General features: G+C 50.1%; 1 pseudogene; it reads left to right on the top strand.

Annotated features, from left to right (window-relative positions):
* The first annotated feature begins 234 nt into the window (after positions 1 to 234).
* LOC125626155 (zinc finger protein RFP-like) lies at positions 235 to 21560 on the top strand (annotated as a pseudogene).
* The last annotated feature ends 117 nt before the right edge of the window (positions 21561 to 21677 follow it).

Genomic DNA, 21677 nt, shown 5'->3' with positions numbered 1-21677 from the left:
ACATAGGCGGACAACCATTGAATTACGTAGTGAATCATCCTGGCCTAATTTGTCAACAGTGACTGCTGGTTTTAGCTGACACTCGCTGTGTTCATGTCAAGGGGGATGTTGGCCCCTTACTGAAACATGGTGGGGTTTTTTGGTTGGCTCTCTTCCAATCCCAAGAGACATGGGAAGCGCCGAGAAAGGGTCTGGGTCCTGAGATGGACAGATCCCCAGGGTCACTGGGGAGAGGCTAGCACTCCCTTGGAAAAGTGTGAGACATGCAAGATCTGCCCAGCAATCCTGAGAGATTTGGTCCCTGTGTGCTGGCCTGTGCAGGATTCACCTCGGGGAGACATTCCTAGGGTGGGGTGGGGGTGAATACTGGGCTGTGAGGGGGGCCAGAGAGTCTGTGCGTTGGAAGGGACGGATCAGCCCGAATCCTGAAGGAAGCAGGAGGGATCCATCTGGATCATGGGGCATTTATGTTACCGGTGGACTCGTTCCAGCTCCGCAAACAGCATGAGTCAGTCCTGAGCAGGGAGACGCCCAGTTGCTGCTGCAAGCAGGATGGATTTCTGAGCTCGGGAAAGTGAAACTAACCCAGTAGCAGTGTCCAGAGGGAGCCATGGCCGCAGAGAACCCCGTGGACCGTCTCCAGGATGAAGCTAGCTGCCCCATCTGTGGGAAGTATTTTAAAGACCCAGTGGTTATAGACTGTGGGCACAGTTTCTGCCGAGCCTGCATCAACCAGTGCTGGGAGGGTCAGGATACAAGCTTCTCCTGTCCTCAGTGCAGAGAAACCACTCAGCAGAGAAACCTGAGGCCAAACCGGCCCCTGGCGAATGTCCTCGAACTAGCCAAACGGCTGAGTCTACAGGTGATGAAGGATGCAGGAGGGGAGAGCGCGTGTGGCGAGCACCGGGAGCCTCTCAAACTGTTCTGTGAAGAGGACCAAACCCTGATCTGCGTGGTGTGCGACAGATCCCGGGCTCACAGTGCTCACACAGCAGTTCCCATAGAGGAGGCTGCCCAGGAGTACAAGGTAGGGAAGCACTGGCCGGTCTAATTCATTCAAATTGACTTTTAATAACAGGGTAATTTCAACCCAATTTATGGGTCAGACGCAATCTCTCTCCCTGACAGCTTTTGCTGTAACTGCACCCTTATGCGCTGTAAAGCCAAGAGGCTGGATGTGGGCAACGTTTCTTTGACACCATTTCCAAACCACTTCCCGCTGGGGAAATAAGGCAACTTCCCCCTCAAATGAACCGGCGAAAGGATCCAAGAGGTTTAAGTCACAGAAGTTGCAGGCCGATCTCCGTCAGCATGTTGTCCTCAGATCGGAGCAGGGGAAGTTACAAGCTGCTATTTTTATAACGGATGTGTATTGTCGTCTGCATTATCGCGGTTCTTTGCGTCCCAGCAGCCTCTCCAGACCCCAAACAAGACCTGACCTTGACTGCGCTGGGCCCCGCACAAAACACAGCGAGGGACAATCCCTGCCCTGAGCAGTTTAAAGCTAACCAGACAAGACAGCCAAGAATGGGAGGGGAAACAGAAGCAGGGACTTGCCCAGGGTCACCGGCAGAGCTGTGAACAGAACCCAGCTTTCCCCAGGCCCAAACCAGGGCCCTAATCACAAGGCCGTGCTGCCTCCCCAGCAGCGCTAAGCAGTGACAAAGTGCAGCCATTAAGAGGGAAAAGACTCCTTGCTAAAGGCTCCAGGCCCAGCAGGGAGATGAAGTTTCCCACTGGGATTCTACGTTCCCATGTTGCCCCATGAGTGATTACACTCAGCTACCGGCCGTACTAGAGGAGATCGCAGTGCTAAACATTGTGTGGACCCCAAGTAACTGGCATTCACACAGAAAGGGGGTCCAGACAGCTCCCCAGAGGCCACTGCGAATGAAAGGGTTTGGGACACCATAGACCAACTTCTCACAACACAAATCACCACGGCCAGTGGGCTTTGCCCTAGTGCTTAGACCAGTCCAATCCCCAGGGGTTCAGGGCTGAAATTCAGAGGGAGCTGAGCTCCTGTGAGCATCCAAGACCGTATTTCTAATCCTGGTGGCTTCTGGGGTTTGTATCACACTTTGTTAGTTAAACTGTCTAAAAAAATTGATTTTTGATTCACCACCCTGTGACTCCAGCTTTCTCCACTGGTTTAAGTCAGGTCAAATAATTCTAAACTGCCCGAATATAAAACACTCCCAGTCTCCATGAATGAGAATTCATTTCCTTGGTGTCCCTCATGTCATAAACCTAGTAAGGCCGTGTAGCAAGGTTGAGACTCACTGGCACAGCACCTCCTGCTGGTCATTTTGGGAATTAGCTCTTGTCCAGCCCAGAACACCCTCAGCGGGACAGTGGCTCACCTGCCTGAAGACCCCCATGTCTCTCCTGGACCCCAGTACCCCTTTACCTCAGGGTTCTGCCCCAGCAGTAACCCACAGTCTGGGTCTCCCCTCCCAGGGGAACCCCCAACCCTCTAAACCCACCTTGCCTCAGTGGCTACTGCCAGCCATCATCTAGCCCCGCTCACTGGGGCAGACCGTAGTCTGTAATAGCTACTCATCATTGGCAATGGGGTAGGACCAGCTGCCTCTGCCTATCCCCGGGCTGCCCCTCTGCATCCCCAGTAGGCTTTGCACAAGGCCTGCAGTCGGGGGAGTTACCGAGCTGGAGCTGGAGCTGGCCGTGGCCGTGGCCGTGGCCAGCCTCAGGTGCCCTTCTCTCCAGAGCTAGAGAGAAACTGCCTCAGTACCTGGCTCACCTCCCTTTTATAGGGCCAGGTGTGGCCTGATTGGGGCATGGCCTCAGCTGTGGCTGCTTCCCCAATCAGCCTAGCCTTTCACAGGAGCGGGGTGAGTGCCCCGCTACAGGCCGACAGTCACCGACTGAGTACTGGGTGGAAAAACACCCTCTACACACATGCTCTCAACCCTCGGAATGGAACCAGCCAACTTATTTTGGTTTCTCCAGGGAAAGATTCAGGCCCATTTGGAGACTCTGAGGGAAGAGAGAGAGAAGCTGCTGGGATTTAAAGTGACTGGCGAGGGGAAAAGCCAGGAGTACCTGGTAGGTGCCCACTGCTATTAACCCCGCAGGGACTTGCGATGGGAGGTGTGTTTGTAGGCCTATTGCTCTGTGGCCTTGGGGAATGCGGGCTAGTGTGTGTTGCTCCATGACCATGGATTGCTGTGTTGGATTCCTGTGTGTGCACTCACATACACAGGGCCTGAGAAGTCCTTTCCCAGGATCAGGACCGTCTCATATGCCTCAGACTCTAAGCTCCCATTCCAAATTAATGAGTTAATTTTCTAGCCCTTGTGGCTTTCATAAATCTCCCCCCCCAGCTGAACTGACTAGACCCCAGGCAGGCTGTCTGCCGCCTGCAGGCATTTCTCGTATTGTTGAATTGTTTCATTCTTTTTTCTCCCCTGGCATCTCTGTTAATGTAGGGCTGAGTCCTGCCTCCTGCTGCTCTGGATCAGGATTGACTTAGGCCTCTGATAACACACTGTCCTGCCCATGTCAGACATAGGTGCAGGAAGTAGGGGTGCAGAGGGTGCTGCAGCACCCCCAGGCTTTGCGCCCCACACCGGGGTCCCGGCCACCCCGCTGCCACCCGGGATCCCGGCCGCCGGCCCCGTGCCTGGAGCTCTGCAGCCGCCCCCAGCTGTGGTCCCAACCTGGGGCAGTGAGGGGCACAACAGGGACAAGGGGGGGCGCAGCTCAACACCCCCACCCTAGAAATTGTTCCAGCACCACTGATGTCATAGAATCATAGAATATCAGGGTTGGAAGGGACCTCAGGAGGTCATCTAGTCCAACCCCCTGCTCAGAGCAGGACCAATCCCCAATTAAATCATCCCAGCCAGGGCTTTGTCAAGCCTGACCTTAAAAACCTCTAAGGAAGGAGATTCTACCACCTCCCTAGGTAACGCATTCCAGTGTTTCACCACCCTCCTAGTGAAAAAGTTTTTCCTAATATCCAATCTAAACCTCCCCCACTGCAACTTGAGACCATTACTCCTTGTCCTGTCCTCTTCCACCACTGAGAATAGTCTAGAACCATCCTCTCTGGAACCACCTCTCAGGTAGTTGAAAGCAGCTATCAAATCCCCCCTCATTCTTCTCTTCTGCAGACTAAACAATCCCAGTTCCCTCAGCCTCTCCTCATAAGTCATGTGTTCCAGACCCCTAATCATTTTTGTTGCCCTTCGCTGGACTCTTTCCAATTTATCCACATCCTTCTTGTAGTGTGGGGCCCAAAACTGGACACAGTACTCCAGTGTCGAATAGAGGGGAACGATCACGTCCCTCGATCTGCTCGCTATGCCCCTACTTATACATCCCAAAATGCCATTGGCCTTCTTAGCAACAAGGGCACACTGCTGACTCGTATCCAGCTTCTCGTCCACTGTCACCCCTAGGTCCTTTTCCGCAGAACTGCTGCCTAGCCATTCGGTCCCTAGTCTGTAGCTGTGCATTGGGTTCTTCCGTCCTAAGTGCAGGACCCTGCACTTATCCTTATTGAACCTCATCAGATTTCTTTTGGCCCAATCCTCCAATTTGTCTAGGTCCCTCTGTATCCTATCCCTGCCCTCCAGCATATCTACCACTCCTCCCAGTTAAGTATCATCCGCAAATTTGCTGAGAGTGCAGTCCACACCATCCTCCAGATCATTTATGAAGATATTGAACAAAACCGGCCCCAGGACCGACCCCTGGGGCACTCCACTTGACACCGGCTGCCAACTAGACATGAAGCCATTGATCACTACCCGTTGAGCCCGACAATCTAGCCAACTTTCTACCCACCTTATAGTGCATTCATCCAGCCCATACTTCTTTAACTTGCTGACAAGAATACTGTGGGAGACCGTGTCAAAAGCTTTGCTAAAGTCAAGATACAATACATCCACTGCTTTCCCTTCATCCACAGAACCAGTAATCTCATCATAGAAGGCAATTAGATTAGTCAGGCATGACCTTCCCTTGGTGAATCCATGCTGACTGTTTCTGATCACTTTCCTCTCATGTAAGTGCTTCAGGATTGATTCTTTGAGGACCTGCTCCATGATTTTTCTGGGGACTGAAGTGAGGCTGACTGGTCTGTAGTTCCCAGGATCCTCCTTCTTCCCTTTTTTAAAGATTGGCACTACATTAGCCTTTTTCCAGTCATCCGGGACTTCCCCTGTTCGCCACGAGTTTTCAAAGATAATGGCCAATGGCTCTGCAATCACAGCCGCCAGTTCCTTTAGCACTCTCGGATGCAACTCGTCCGGCCTCATGGACTTGTGCACGTCCAGTTTTTCTAAATAGTCCCTAACCACCTCTTTCTCCACAGAGGGCTGGCCATCTATTCCCCATGTTGTGATGCCCAGTGCAGCAGTCTGGGAGCTGACCTTGTTCGTGAAGACAGAGGCAAACAAAGCATTGAGTACATTAGCTTTTTCCACATCCTCTGTCACTAGGTTGCCTCCCTCATTCATTAAGGGGCCCACACATTCCTTGGCTTTCTTCTTGTTGCCAACATACCTGAAGAAACCCTTCTTGTTACTCTTAACATCTCTCGCTAGCTGCAGCTCCAGGTGCAATTTGGCCCTCCTAATTTCTACATGCCCGAGCAATATTTTTATACTCTTCCCTGGTCATATGTCCAACCTTCCACTTCTTGTAAGCTTCTTTTTATGCTTAAGATCCGCTAGGATTTCACCGTTAAGCCAAGCTGGTCGCCTGCCATATTTACTATTCTTTCGACACATCGGGATGGTTTGTCCCTGTAACCTCAACAGGGATTCCTTGAAATACAGCCAGCTCTCCTGGACTCCTTTCCCCTTCATGTTAGTCCCCTACCCATCCGTTCCCTGAGGGAGTCGAAGTCTGCTTTCCTAAAGTCCAGGGTCCGTATCCTGCTGCTTACCTTTCTTCCCTGTGTCAGGATCCTGAACTCAACCAACTCATGGTCACTGCCTCCCAGATTCCCATCCACTTTTGCTTCCCCCACTAATTCTTCCTGGTTTGTGAGCAGCAGGTCAAGAAAAGCTCCCCCCCAGTTGGCTCCTCTAGCACTTGCACCAGGAAATTGTCCCCTACGCTTTCCAAAAACTTCTTGGATTGTCTATGCACTGCTGTATTGCTCTCCCAACAGATATCAGGAAAATTAAAGTCACCCATGAGAACCAGGGCGTGCGATCTAGTAGCTTCTGCGAGCTGCTGGAAGAAAGCCTCATCTACCTCATCCCCCTGGTCCGGTGGTCTATAGCAGACTCCCACCACTACATCACTCTTGTTGCTCACACTTCTAAACTTAATCCAGAGACACTCAGGTTTTTCTACAGTTCGTATCGGAGCTCTGAGCAGTCATACTGCTCCCTTACATACAGTGCTACTCCCCCACCTTTTCTGCCTTGCCTGTCCTTCCTGAACAGTTTATAACCATCCATGACAGTACTCCAGTCATGTGAGTTATCCCACCAAGTCTCTGTTATTCCAATCACGTCATAATTCCTTGACATCACCAGGACCTCCAGTTCTCCCTGCTTGTTTCCAAGGCTTTGTGCATTCGTATATAAGCACTTGAGATAACCTGCTGATCGCCCCTCATTCTCAGTATGAGGCAGGAGCCCTCCCCTCACAGACATTCCTGCCTGTGCTTCCTCCCGGTATCCCGCTTTCCCACTTACCTCAGGGCTTTGGTCTCCTTCCCCCGGTGAACCTAGTTTAAAGCCCTCCTCACTAGGTTAGCCAGCCTGCTGGCAAAGATGCTCTTCCCTCTCTTCGTAAGGTGGAGCCTGTCTCTGCCCAGCACTCCTCCTTCATGGAACACCATCCCATGGTCAAAGAATCCAAAGCCTTCTCTCCGACACCACCTGCGTAGCCATTCGTTGACTTCCACGATTCGACGGTCCCTACCCAGGCCTTTTCCTTCCACGGGGAGGATGGACGAGAACACCACTTGCGCCTCCAACTCCTTTATCCTTCTTCCCAGAGCCATGTAGTCCGCAGTGATCCGCTCAAGGTCATTCTTGGCAGTATCATTGGTGCCCACGTGGAGAAGCAGGAAGGGGTAGCGATCCGAGGGCTTGATGAGTCTTGGCAGTCTCTCTGTCACATCGCGAATCTTAGCCCCCGGCAAGCAGCAGACTTCTCGGTTTTCCCGGTCAGGGTGGCAGATAGATGACTCAGTCCCCCAGAGTAGAGAGTCCCCGACCACCACCACCCGCCTCCTTCTCTTGGGAGTGGTGGTCGTGGAACCCCCATCTCAGGACAGCGCATCTCATGCCTTCCAACCAGCGGAGTCTCCTGCTTTCTCCCCCCAGACATATCATCTGGTCCACTCTCCGCAATGGTACCTGTGGAGAGAACATGAAAGCGGTTAGTTACCTATGTCCACGTTGCTGGAACCCGGACATTCCCCCTTCTTCTTCTGGAGGTCACATGTTGCCAAGCTTCTTCACTGGCCTCTTGGCTCCGCTGTGCAACCTGCTCTAAATCTTTAGAGCTTTGTGCCCATAGAAGCATATCCTGACTTTTGTCCAGAAAATCCTCCGTTTCTCGTATGCAACGCAGGGTCGTTATCTGTTGCTCCAGACCTTCAATCTTCCCTTCCAGTATGGAGACCAGCTTGCACTTTGTACACACAAAGTCGCTTCTGTCCTGTGGAAGAAAGACAAACATGGCACATCCAGTGCAGGTCACAACAGCTGAACCCCCCCCTTCCATATCACCTTCTTACTATGAGCTTCCTCAGAGAAGTTGGCAAGATGTAAGCCTCACTGGGCTCACTCCAGGCGAACTCCCAGGCAAACTCCTGCTGTGTGCTGCTCTGCTGGTTTGCCGCCGCTCAGCTGGTTTGCGAAACTCTGGCTATTTTTAAACAGCCAGGCTCCCCTGAAACAAACAAACAGACAGCCCCAGTGCCCGCTCCCTTATCAGACATGGAAATATCCCATTAAGAGATATTAGGAACAAATGGGAAGGTTTAGAAAATCCTCTCTCTAGTAACTGCAGTGTTAGTGACGTGTCAGCCATCACAGAGTTTGTAAAGAAATTCTCTCTCACGCAGCACTCTGTGAAAGGACCCTAGGCTCCCTCTATGTCCCTTCCTTTTTTAAAAACACAGCTACAGACACAAACCGAGAGGCAGAAGATTGTGGATGAATTTCAGCAACTGAGGAAGTTCCTGGAGGAACAAGAGCGACGTCTGCTGGCCCAGCTGGAAAACCTGGAAAAGGAGATTGTGAAGATACAGAATGAAAATGTCACTAAACTCTCTGAGGGGATTTCCTGTCTCAGTGACCTGATTAGTGAGATGGAGGGGAAGTGTCAGAAGCCAGCGAGTGAATTCCTGCAGGTGAGACTGAGTTAAAACTATCCCAAAGCCCAACACAACTCCTGAATCATGGGCACTGGTGTCCAGCAGTCAGAGATCACGGTGTAACTCAGTGTGCGCATTCATGAAATGTGAATTATTGTTTCTCTTGCAAGGGTTACAGATTCATTTATGTTAGAGATTACATTAAATCAGCCAATGCACGGCCCCGGGGCCAGGGCAGTGCCTCTTTTCCCCAGAGCTGCAAAATCCCTTTCCTGAGTACCCCAGGGTGCGCCATGAGCGATTGAGTTTGTTTTCTCTCTCTCTCTTCCCTCTAGGATGTCAGACGCACCTTGAGCAGGTACGTGGCTCTCACTCACTCCCCGTTGTGCTTCACAGTGCTGGGAAAGGGCTTGGAGACCATGTTAACAACACATCTCCCCAAAGTTCTCCAGCAAAATTTGTGTGACAGGGTCACATTTTGCATACAAGTCTCTGCGATGAACTTAATCCTGAGGGTCTATCCTTCTATACAAGACTCTGGAACTATCTAGTCAGTGGGAAAGACTGACCTAAAGGATTTCCTAGATATGATACATCCCTGGGGACTGGCTGCCTCAGGATTCTGGGGGTAGAATATGGGCCTTTCACCTCTAGGGCACGGGGTACAATCATGCCCTGGTCAGCAGGAATCAAGATTCTTTCGCACCCGAGGACTGTTTGGAGTTCTGTGTGGAATGAGCTGATTTCCGTGGAGCTGAGGTCTCAGTCTACTGCCTGGAAGAAAGATCCCATAACACTCAGTGCAAGAAATATGGGAACATACCAGTATTAGTGCATGGAGGTCAAGGAGAGAACTGGCCCTGGAGACTCGATTCCTCTTTTATCCTCAGATCTGCTCTCTGCAGGCCAGAGTTGAAGAATATTAATGGGGCCTTTGGCCTGTGCTGCCCCTGCTCTGAGGCTGGGAGAAGCAGAGGAATTCTAACTCCAGGTCCTTCAGAGCAGCAACTTCCACTAGAAAAGAATGATAACGAATCAGTAAATGCAATAGAATAATGTGAAATTCTCTCTTTCCAGGTGTGAGATGGGGAAGTTCCAGAAGCCAGTGGGGCTTTCTGCTGAGCTGGAAAAGAGATTCAGCGATTTCTCTCAGAAAAATTTTGCTCTACCAGAGACTATGAAGAAGTTCAAAGGTACCAAGAAGGAATCTCGGAGGAGAAATCGGAGTGTGTCTCTGGGACTGTGGGTGGAGTTAGCCAGTTGGTTCGTTATTCCAGTGTGTATCTATTTAATAAAAAACAGAAAGTAGAGAAACTGAACGTATGTAGTAGGGACCCAGGCAACAGGATGTCTCAGTTTGATTCACTCGATGAGCTTTGGTAAAATCACTCGGACGAAAATATAGCAAGAGCTGGGTGCCTCAGTTTCTCTCTCCCAACTACAGGGTGGGTGAATCACTCCAGGACAGAAACCTCTCGTGCTCAAGGAGCGTTCCTTGCTGGGTGGTTGGGAACAGAGTGGGGTTGCTGAGGGCAGGGTGGAGCAGGGATAGAGGGGTGTGACCAGGGGAAAGCTGTGCCTTTGATACTCAGCCCCCTGGCAACGCCACACAGCAGTCACTGAAACAGGGATGCCACTCGGGCTGGGCCACAAGGCTTCCCTAGCCTGTGCTAAAGTCTGCACCAGCCTCTGCAGCCACTAAATAGGGGAACCACAAGCTGCGTCCCCCACCACTTTACCAACACAGGGGTGAATCAGGCCCATTGAGCCAACCCTCTCCTTGCCTCGGTTTCCACAGCTATAAAATGATTTTATTATTATTCATTTTTACATCTAAGGAGGATGAGGGCCCCACTGTGCTGAGCTCTGTACAGATACTGAGTAAATCGATCCAAAGAGCTTGCAATTCAGGGCCCTAAGCCTGCAAAATCTCATTAATGTCCAATGAGCCCAGGACTGTAAAGTTGCTTTCATAGAATCATAGACGATTAGGGTTGGAAGAGACCTCAGGAGGTCATCTAGTCCAATCCCCTGCTCAAAGCAGGACCAACCCCAACTAAATTATCCCAGCCAGGGCTTTGCCAAGCCGGGCCTTGAAAACCTTGAAGGATGGAGATTCCACCGCCTCCCTAGGTAACCCATTCCAGTGCTTCACCAGCCTCCTAGTGAAACAGTGTTTTCTAATATCCAACCTAGACATCCCCCACTGCAACTTGAGACCATTGCTCCTTGTTCTGTCATGCTAAACTCTTTGCAGGATCTGGGCCTAGGTTACAACAACATGCAAAAGGAGAATGAGACAACCCAACTGGGCTCTGGAGGATGAGTGAACAGGAAATCTATCTTCCACATAATATATCCTTGGGTGTTTTTGAGGGTTAATGGACATTGGTTCAGTTGATTTGAGATGCCTGAACAAAAGAGAAAATAGAATGTTTCAGATTAGCTTTTATTAAAGATCTGGGAGTGTCTCTGTCTCTCCAAATTTTTCTCTTGTGTAATTAAAACAAAGTTATGTCAGTTAAGAATGGGGATGTCACTATAAAGAGAACAGCATGAAATCTCATCTCTTTTATCCTTTCCCCCTCCAGACATGCTGCGCTCTGAACTGGAGGTAAAAAGAGGGAAATCCCTGGGATCAGACAGACCAGGTGAGATTTCACGTGGAGATTATCTTTAAATGAAGAGGAAAATCCCATGAAAACATTTTCATGAACTCGTAGCTCAAGTTCCCAATGAAACCAACCCTGACCACGACACTCCCCCTAAAACTAAAAATACAAACATGAAATACTGAAGAGATCCCAAGCAAATGTCAAACAAACAATCCTGACTCTAGCCTGGGTGCTGAGTTCATGCCCATGCCGATGAAGAGAAATACTCTCTCGCCTACACACAAAGGGCCTTAACGCTGACCCTGGCTTTTCCAGGCACATCCACATGCCTTTGAAATATTCAGTTGAGAGGGTTGCCACATTCCTCTCCTTTCCCCTGAGTGAGGGTGGGGCTCTCTCCCGTTGCTCCTCACCAACATTCCTACCTTTCTTTTCAGCAGGGCTGGGCTGAGCTCTCCCCTTTGAACTGCTCATTTCTCCCTCTGATGCTGGTACCTCCTCCCTTCTCTCTCGGCTGGAGAAGGAGCTACCCCTCCCAAGGCCACCTCCTCTTCACCACTCTCTGGCCTTGAGAGGTTCTTCTCTAATATCCCTTCCCTTCACTTCTCCCAGGCTAGTGAGAAGAGCTGCCAGGACGGGCTCAGCACACACTTCCCCCTGGGGTTTATATCTGTTGCCTCCCTCCTCTTACTCACCTCCCTGCAACTTCAGGTTTTGACCTTCCTCTAATCCTGAGAGAGAAGCAGCCCCAGCAGGAAGATGCAGCCGGGAACCAGGGAGAGAGGCAGTTTCTGAAGCCACCATAGCAGCTCCTGCAGCCAGGGGGAGGAACTGTCTGGGCATCTCTGCTTGGCCTCATGCACTCAAGTACCAAGTATCGACCCTGAGTTGCATCAGAGAAAATGGAGATTTTCTGGAGAGAAGCCAGCTTTGGCACTGCAGGCACAGCATGCTGAAGAATCCGAGAGAGCCGTGCAGAACGGGGAAGAAAACTGGCAGCATGTGACCTCCAGAAGAAGAAAGAAGAGAACCCATGTACCCGCAATGCAGATAGAGGTAAGGAAACATTTTCAGGCTGTCTGCACAGGTACTATGGCGGAGAACGACTTGGAAGAGTTATCAGAGGGAAGGGATCAGAAGGAGACCCCATCGAACAGAGGGCATGGGATGCATTGTCCTAGGGATGGGAGATCCCTGATCACCATTCCCAAGAGAAGACAGGTGGTGGTGGTCGGGGACTCCCTCCTAAGGGGGACGGAGTCATCCATCTGCCGTCCAGACCGGGAGACTCGAGCAGTGTGCTGCTTGCCTGGAGCTAGAATTCAGGATGTGACAAAGTGTCTGCTGAGACTGATCAAGCCCTCAGACCTCTACCCCTTCCTTCTTCTCCACGTGGGCACCAATGATACTGCCAAGAATAACCTCGAGATGGTCACTGCAGACTACATGGCTCTGGGAAGAAGGATAAGGCGCAAGTCATGTTCTCGTCCATCTGCCCTGGAGAAGGAAAAGGCCTAGGTAGGGACCGTCGAATTGTGGAGGTAAATGCATGGTTATGCAGGTGGTGTCGGAGAGAGGGCTTTGGATTCTTCGACCATGGGATGTCGTTCCAGGAAGAAGGATTGCTAGGAAGAGATGGGATCCATGTAACAAAGAGAGGGAAGAGCATCTTCTCAGGCAGGCTTGCTAACCTAGTTAGGAGGGCTTCAAACTAAGTTTGCCAGGGAATGGAGACCTAAGCCCAGAGGTAAGTGGGGAAGTGGGATACCGGGAGGAAACACAAGGAGGAGGGTGCAACAGGGGAGGCCTCCTGATTCATATTGAGAAAGCGGAGCAATCGGCTAGTTATCTTAGGTGCCTGTACATGAACGCAAGAAGCCTGGGAAACAAGCAGGGAGAACTGGAAGTCCTGGCACAGTCAAAGAACTATGATGTGATTGGAATAACAGAGACTTGGTGGGGTAACTAACATGACTGGAGCACTGTCGTGGATGGTATAAGCTGTTCAGGAAGGACAGGTGCGGGGAAAAGATGGAGGAGTTGCATTGTATGTAAGAGAGCAGTCTGATTGCCCAGAGCTCCAGTATGAAACTGGAGAAAAGCCTGTTGAGAGTCTTTGGGTTAAGTTTAGAGGCGAGAGCAACAAGGGTGATGTCATGGTGGGCGTGTGCTATAGACCACCAGACCAGGAGGATGAGGTAGACGAGGCTTTCTTCAGACAACAACAGGAGTTTCCACATGACAGGCCCTGGTTCTCATGGGGGACTTCAGTCACCCTGCCGTCTGCTGGGAGAGCAATACAGCAGTGCACAGACAATCTAGGAGGTTTTTGGAGAGTGTTGGGGACAACTTCCTGGTGCAAGTGCTGGAGGAACCAACTATGGGCTGTGCTCCTCTTGACCTGCTGCTCACAAACACGGAAGAATTGGTAAGGGAAACAGAAGTGGGTGGCAACCTGGGCAGCAGTGACCATGAGATGGTTGAGTTCAGGATCCTCACAAAAGGAAGAAAGGAGAGCAGCAGAATACGGTCCCTGGACTTCAGAAAAGCAGACTTAGACTCCTACAGGGAACTGATGGGCAGGATCCCCTGGGAGGCTAATATGAGGGGGCAAGGAGTCCAGGAGAGTTGGCTGTATTTTAAAGAAGCCTTATTGAGGGTGCAGGAACAAACCATCCCGATGTGCAGAAAGAATAGCAAATATGGCAGGTGACCAGCTTGGCTTAACAGTGAAATCCTTGCTGATCTTAAACACAAAATGGAAGCTTACAAGAAGTGGAAGATTGGACAGATGACTAGGGCGGAGTATGAAAATATTGCTCGGGCATGCAGGGGTGTAATCAGGAAGGCCAAATCACACCTGGAGTTGCAGCTAGCAAGAGATGTTAAGAGTAACAAGAAGGGTTTCTACAGGTATGTTAGCAACAAGAAGGTGGTCAAGGAAAGTGTGGGCCCCTTACTGAATGGGGGAGGCAACCTAGTGACAGAGGATGTGGACAAAGCTGAAATACTCAATGCTTTTTTTTGCCTCGGTTTTCACAGACAAGGTCAGCTCCCAGACTGCTGCACTGGGCAGCACAGTATGGGGAGGAGGTGAGCAGCCCTCTGTGGAGAAAGAGCAGGTTAAGGACTAATTAGAAACGCTGGACATGCACAAGTCCATGGGGCTGGATGAAATGCGTCCGAGGGTGCTGAGGGAGTTGGCGGATGTGATTGCAGAGCCATTGGCCATTATCTTTGAAAACTCGTGGTGATCGGGGGAGGTCCCGGATGACTGGAAAAAGGCTAATGTAGTGCCCATCTTTAAAAAAGGGAAGGAGGAGGATCCGGGGAACTACAGGCCAGTCAGCCTCGCCTCAGTCCCTGGAACAATCATGGAGCAGGTCCTCAGGGAATCCATTTTGAAGCACTTGGAGGAGAGGAAAGTGATCAGGAACCGTCAGCATGGATTCACCAAGGGCAAGTCGTGCCTGACCAACCTGATTGCCTTCTATGATGAGAGAACTGGCTCTGTGGATATGGGGAAAGCAGTGGCCGTGATATATCTTGACTTTAGCAAACCTTTAGATACGGTCTCCCACAGTATTCTTGCCAGCAAGTTAAAAAAGTATGGATTGGATTAATGGACTATAAGATAGATAGAAAGCCAGCTAGATTGTCGAGCTCAACAGGTAGTGATCAATGGCTCAATGTCCAGTTGGCAGCGAGTATCAAGCGAAGTGCCCCAGGGGTCGGTCCTAGGGCCGGTTTTGTTCAACATCTTCATTAATGATCTGGATGATAGTATGGATTGCACCCTCAGAAAGTTCGTGGATGACACTAAACTGGGGGGAGAGGTAGATACGCTGGAGGGTAGGGATATGGCCCAGAGTGACCTAGAGAAACTGGAGGATTGGGTCAAAAGAAATGTGATGAGGTTCAACAAGGACAAGTGCAGAGTCCTGCACTTAGGACGGAAGAATCCCATGCACCACTACAGCTTGGGGACCGACAGGCTAAGTGGAAGTTCTGCAGAAAAGGACCTGGAGATTACAGTGGACGAGAAGCTGGATATGAGTCAATGGTGTGCCCTTGTTTCCAAAAAGGCTAATGGCATATTGGACGGCATAAGTAGGAGCATTGCCAGCAGATCGAGGGAAATGATTATTCCCCTCTATTCAGCACTGGTGAGGCCACATCTGGAGTACTGCATCCAGTTTTGGGGCCCCCACACAGAAAGGATGTGGACAAATTGGAAAGAGTCCGGCGGAGGGCAACGAAAATGATTAGGGGGCTGAGGCACCTGATTTACAAGGAGAGGCTGAGGGAACTGGGATTATTTAGTCTGCAGAAGAGAAGAGTGCGGGGGATTTGATAGCAGCCTTCAACTACCTGAAGGGGGGTTCCAAGGAGGATGGAGCTCAGCTGTTCTCCATGGTGACAGATGACAGAACAAGGAGCAATGGTCTCAAGTTGCAGTGGGGAGGTCTAGGTTGGATATTAGGAAACACTATTTCACTAGAAGGGTGGTGAAGCACTGGAATGCGTTACCTAGGGCGATGGTGGAATCTCCATCCTTAAAGGTTTTTAAGGCCCAGCTTGACAAAGCCCTGGCTGGGATGATTTAGTTGGGGTTGGTCGTGCTTTGAGCAGGGGGTTGGGACTAGATGACCTCCTAAGGTCTCTTCCAACCCTGATATTCTAGGATTCTGTGATTCACTTAGGAGGGAGAGGCAGCTCCCCAAAATGGTGTTACAATTCAGAGACCGGTTTCAGAGTAACAGCCGTGTTAGTCTGTATTCGCAAAAAGAAAAGGAGTACTTGTGGCACCTTAGAGACTAACCAATTTATTTGAGCATGAGCTTTCGTGAGCTACAGCTCACTTCATCGGATGCATACCGTGGAAACTGCAGCAGATATTATATACACACAGAGATCATGAAACAATACCTCCTCCCACCCCACTGTCCTGCTGGTAATAGCTTATCTAAAGTGATCATCAAGTTGGGCCATTTCCAGCACAAATCCAGGTTTTCTCACCCTCCACCCCCCTACACACAAACTCACTCTCCTGCTGGTGATAGCCCATCCAAAGTGACCACTCTCCCTACAATGTGCATGATAATCAAGGTGGGCCATTTCCAGCACAAATCCAGGTTCTCTCACCCCCCTCCAATGTCGGGGGGGGGGGGGTAGGAAAAAACAAGGGGAAATAGGCTACCTTGCATAATGACTTAGCCACTCCCAGTCTCTATTTAAGCCTAAATGAATAGTATCCAATTTGCAAATGAATTCCAATTCAGCAGTTTCTCGCTGGAGTCTACCTAATCTCTTCCACCCTTTTCCCCTCCAGATTCTTTGCCATCTGAGCTAGAGCAGGGAAGGGGAGGATCTCTGGGTGCTCAGCCAAAGGGTAAGCTCTGGTGGAGACTTTCCTTCGATTAACTGAAAATTCCCATGAAAACAACTCTCCCACGCACCAATAACCAGACTCTCTCATTGGCCAGCATCCGAAACTTCTTATTTGTGGCCTGGTCATTTGTACTGACATTGACGTGTCTGTCTAATATTATGTTCAGTGCGATCAGTAGAGAAATCTCTCTCCTCATGGCTGTCACATCCTTCCCCTTTTCACCTGGGGGAGAGACTCTCCCCATGGCTCTTCTCCAGCATCCCACCTTTCCTTTGGGCAGGACTTGGCTTTCTCATTGAAGCTGCTTTGTGGATTGGGGAGATGCTGTCTCTCTAATGACAGGTTTCAGAGTAGCAGCCGTGTTAGCCTGTATTCGCAAAAAGAAAAGGAGGACTTGTGGCACCTTAGAGACTAACCAATTTATTTGAGCATAAGCTTTCGTGAGCTACAGCTCACTTCATTGGATGCAGTCAGTGGAAAATACAGTGGGGAGATTTATCTACACAGAGAACATGTACACACTGTAAGGAGAGTGATCACTTAAGGTGAGCTATTACCAGCAGGAGAGCGGGCTGGGGGAGGGGGCGGGGGACGATTTTTTGTAGTGATAATCAAGGTGGGCCATTTCCAGCAGTTGACAAGAATGTCTGAGGAACAGTGGGGGGTAGAGGGGGTGAAATAAACATGGGGAAATAGTTTTACTTTGTGTAATGACCCATCCACTCCCAGTCTCCATTCAAACCTAAGTTAATTGTATCCAGTTTGCAAATTAATTCCAATTCAGCAGTCTCTCCTTGGAGTCTGTTTCTGAAGTTTTTTTGTTGAAATATTGCCACTTTTAGGTCTGTAATTGAGTGATCAGAGAGATTGAAGTGTTCTCCAACTGGTTTTTGAATGTTATAATTCTTGACATCTGATTTGTGTCCGTTCATTCTTTTACGTAGAGACTGTCCAGTTTGACCAATGTACATGGCAGAGGGGCATTGCTGGCACATGATGGCATAGATCACATTGGTAGATGTGCAGGTGAACGAGCCTCTGATCACTCTGATCGACTTCAAAAACAGACTTCTCTTCCAGACCTCTCTTCTCTCTGGGCAGGGAAAGGGGCTGCCCCACCTAACGCCACTTCCTGCTCACTGACCTTCATTCATTGGCTCCCTTCCCAGTGCTGCGTTTTCGTCTCTGCTCCCTGGCCTGGGAGTGGAGGATGCATTTAGGGGAGGGAACTTCCCTCTGGGGTGCCAAGTTGGTACCTGCCTCCTCTGGACTCTCCTAATTAAAATCTGCAGCCTCTATAACCAAAGTAGAAGGTACAGAAGTGGTTTCCAGTATACAGGCTGAGGAACTGAAGTGACATCTCAGGTCCCCAGGGCCGAGGCAGCTTCCAGGGATCCTGGAATGTCCCAGCCAGAACGGGTCTGCTGGGGACGGAAAGACATGGTCCCAGACTCCTCCAGGGCTGAGCTCTGCTTTTAACGCTCTGATTCTCTCTCTCTCTCTCCAGCAAATGTGACTCTGGATCCAGATACGGCTCATCCCAAACTCGTCCTGTCTGAGGATCGGAAAAGTGTGAGATGGGGAGACACATGGCAGGATCTGCCCGACAATCCTGAGAGATTTGACGCTGATCCCTGTGTGCTGGGCTATGAGGGATTCACCTCAGGGATACACTCCTGGGAGGTGGAAGTGGGGGATGGATTGTTCTGGGCTGTGGGGGCGGCCAGAGAGTCTGTGAAGAGGAAGGAAGGGATCAGTTATAACCCTGAGGGCGGGATCTGGGCAGTGGAGCAGTGTTGGTGGGGTCAGTACCAGGCTCTCACCTCCCCTGTGACCCCCCCTGCCCCTGAGCTGGGTCCCCAGGAGGATCCGGGTTTCACTGGACTATGAGTGTGGGCAGGTGACATTTTTCGACGCTGATAAGGAGACTCCGATCTTTACTTTCCCACCAGCATCTTTCAATGGGGAGAGAATCCGCCCCTGGCTCTCAGTGGGGCTGGAAACCCAGTTCAGACTGTGTCCCTGAGACGTAGGGGGAATATTCCACGGTGTATCGGCCTCTCTAGCCTCACACATACTAGTCTCCGTGACCCTGGAGGACACCAGTCTTCCTGAAGGCTCCTGGGGTCTCAGGTCCGGACTGTCAAACCACAGAGATCAGGGAGTGCTTGTGGCAGAAAAATCAATCTCATTGCCCCATGGATTGTCCCGCCTGTTTGTCACTGTCCTCTATGGTCCAGGAGGACTCTGGGGATCCTGGGTCAGACTGGGTCACTGAGATATTGGGGGAGTAGCCCTCTGGGAATTAAAAAAAAAAAAGGGGGGGGCTTCTCTAGCCACCATCATCCTAGTATCTATGACCCTGGAGGACTCTCAGTTGTCTAGCTTCCTGCCTCATCTTTATGACCCTGGAGGAATCCTGTCTACCCAACCCCCGATACCTCATCTCTGTGACACCTGGGAACTCCTCCCCCCACCCCACCCCCCTGCAGCCCCAGGGATGGGAAGAGGGAGGGGTGAAGGATAGCTCCTTCACCGGGGGGAGGGATAGCTCAGTGGTTTGAGTATTGGCCTGCTAAACCGAGGGTTGTGAGTTCAATCCTTGAGGGGGCCATTTAGGGATCTGGGGCAAAAATTGGGGATTGGTCCTGCTTTGAGCAGGGGGTGGGACTAGATGACCTCCTGAGGTCCCTTCTAACCCTGATATTCTATGATTATGATTCTATTAAGGACCCCTGGAGCTGCAGGAGGAGCAGATGGGCCCCAAGGGGCAGATGTGGGGGCGGCAGGGTCAGAACGGATGGAGGGACAGGAGGCAGAAGTGATGTGGGGGCTGGGGGCAGAATTAATAGCTGGCCAGGGGACAGGAAGCTGTGGAGGTGGCAGGGATGCAGAATTAATTAATTAATTAGGGTTTGGGTCCTTGGGGGGAAGATGGAGGCTCCGCACCAGCAGGGAGCCTGGGAGAAGGAGACCCAGTGACTGAAGCGTGTGACCTCCATGCCCTCAAGGAAAGGGATGCTAGGGTGGGAAAGAGTTTGGGGTTTTCTGGAAGGGAAAAGAAAAATAAAAGAAATAAACAGAGACGCAAGGGGGAGGTGGAGGGAGGCTGAAGTGAAGAGTGAAAGCAAAGCCATCGAGCTCAGCGGGCAGCAAGAGGTGAGAAGATAAACTCAGGGGAGAGAACTGGCAAGGTGAGGTGGAGTGGTCTGTGATCGGGAACAGAGAAGACTGAGGGGAACGCAGGGAAATAAATAGGGATGGAAAACAAGGGCCAGAGACAATGGGGTGTAAAACTGAATCAAATGAAAGAAAAGGGAGAAGAAAAGAGCATGAGAAAGGCGAGGGAGTTTTTTAAAGTGTTACTGACGGTGAGACTGGTTATGGAACTTCCCTCTCTGCTCCTTTGAAGCCTAACTTTTACTTATTGTAAATGAAGCATATTTATTCCTTGTTTATTTCCTTTTAATTTCCTAGCTGCAATTTTGAAAGGTGGTCATGGGCTTCCCCCCGGCCTTTTCCCCAATTGGTTATATTCACTCCCTCTAGCCTCACACACCCCAGTCACTATGACCCTGGAGGACTATTGTCATCCTACAGACGTTCTACTGGGCCATCTCTGTGACCTTAAATGCTACAATCTTTGTACTGTCAAACCATAGAGAACAGGGAATGATTGGGATGGAAAAGGCCATTTCCTTGCCCTGTGGCTTGTGTAGCCTGTTTTTCACTCCCCTCTATGATCAAGGAGGACTCTAGCAGGCTCTAGGGCCAGACCCTGATAGATAGGGACCCAGGTGTGGTGGAATGAAGGCAAAGGGAACAGAAAATGACAGACATATAGGAGCATGACCGTGAGCTTAATAAATGCTGTTGAAAGTGACAGTGTCATTCATGTGATGCAGTAGATCATCAAAAGTGGAGCCATTTAAAAGTCTTTACAAATCACACTTTGCACAAATTGGGTCTGTTTCTTTTTTGATGATTAAATAATCAGTCCAAGGTAGAAGATGTCCTCACGTTGATAGTAAACAAACACGGTTCAATCCACGTAAAGTTATTTTCTGCTTGGTGTTCCTCTCATTCTGATGTGCTATTGCTGTCTTTTTGAGAACGGCTTGGATAGAACCAGGGCATTTGATTCCTCACTGACCAAACCACTTCTAGAAAAAAGCCTGAACGTTCAGACGCTGGGAGTGTGGGCATTACTAGGCGATGTATTTCTTCTACTCTCTCGGCCTTGTGCTGTCTTTCAAGAAAAAGCTTTCCTAAGGTTGTGGCCACACAATCCTGCCAAACTATCCCTGCCCTTCCTGAACACAATAGTTCAACTACCCAAACCGCAAAGGTTGGAAAAAATGACATTAAATTCCCTCTCCCGTATTCCAAATGGCCATAGCAAGAGGTGCTGATGTCTAGGGGTGAGTCATTGATGTATAAGCGCGCCCCATGAGACTGCCCCAATACAGAGTTCCAGTCAGTCCATTCAGGAGCTGCACGGACGGTCATTCAGGGGACTGTGTATTCAAGCACGTTATGGGTGTTCAAGCTTCCTTTTCCCCCCTGAGCAATCAAATCTTTTCTGAGTTTTCTTTCTGTTGCAGAGCAGCTGCACAGAAAGTTGGGTAATGAGCAGGCTGTCTTTTGAGTTCATGCTTTGCATTAGAAGTTTCCTCAAGTTAAAAAGTCCAGAGGCTGATGCAGGAAAAGAAAACAGTATTTTAAGTAGAGTCCCAGAGAGATCCACTTCTTGGTGCTTTAGTCAAGGCCTCGTCAAGAGGGACTTGCCCATGGGCAATTTGGCCTAGATCCACAAAGGTACATAGGTCAGGTCTCTGCTAGGAAATTAGGTCAGTATAACTGTGTCGTTCAGGGGTGTGACCAGCTCTGTTCAAGGAAACAGGCCTCAGGAACGTTCTGTAAATCAGTAAATTACACTAAAATACCCTGAAATCTCTGCTGACGTTGGAGCTGAGAAAGGGGGTTCAGTGGGTTTCTTGCAACCTGCTGTCCTGATTCTGTCCCTGTTTAGGACTATGGGTAGCAATTGGGAAAGCCTGGAAGTTCCTGGTGGAGGGGGCGTCCTTGGGTGACATATTTCTGGTTTTGGTTCTCACAATGGACCATAAATGAACAGCTAAACAGGAACATTCTTGTTCTTTTCTTTAAAGAATCCCATGTCCCTTGTCTTTGAGCTCAATGTGTGGTATCCCTTTTGTTATTAAAGTTTCTTTTGTCATTTTGGTTCATTATATCCATGAATCCCTGAGGGTTTGGAAGAAATTACTCCATAACTGAGGCTGTAGCTAGTCCAGGTGTTAACTGAAAAATCTGCTAAAGAACTTTGACCAGAAAG

Source organism: Caretta caretta, chromosome 24, assembly GCF_965140235.1.
Source record: "Caretta caretta isolate rCarCar2 chromosome 24, rCarCar1.hap1, whole genome shotgun sequence".
Classification (NCBI taxonomy): domain Eukaryota; kingdom Metazoa; phylum Chordata; order Testudines; family Cheloniidae; genus Caretta; species Caretta caretta.
This window is presented reverse-complemented; position numbering and strand designations above follow the sequence as displayed.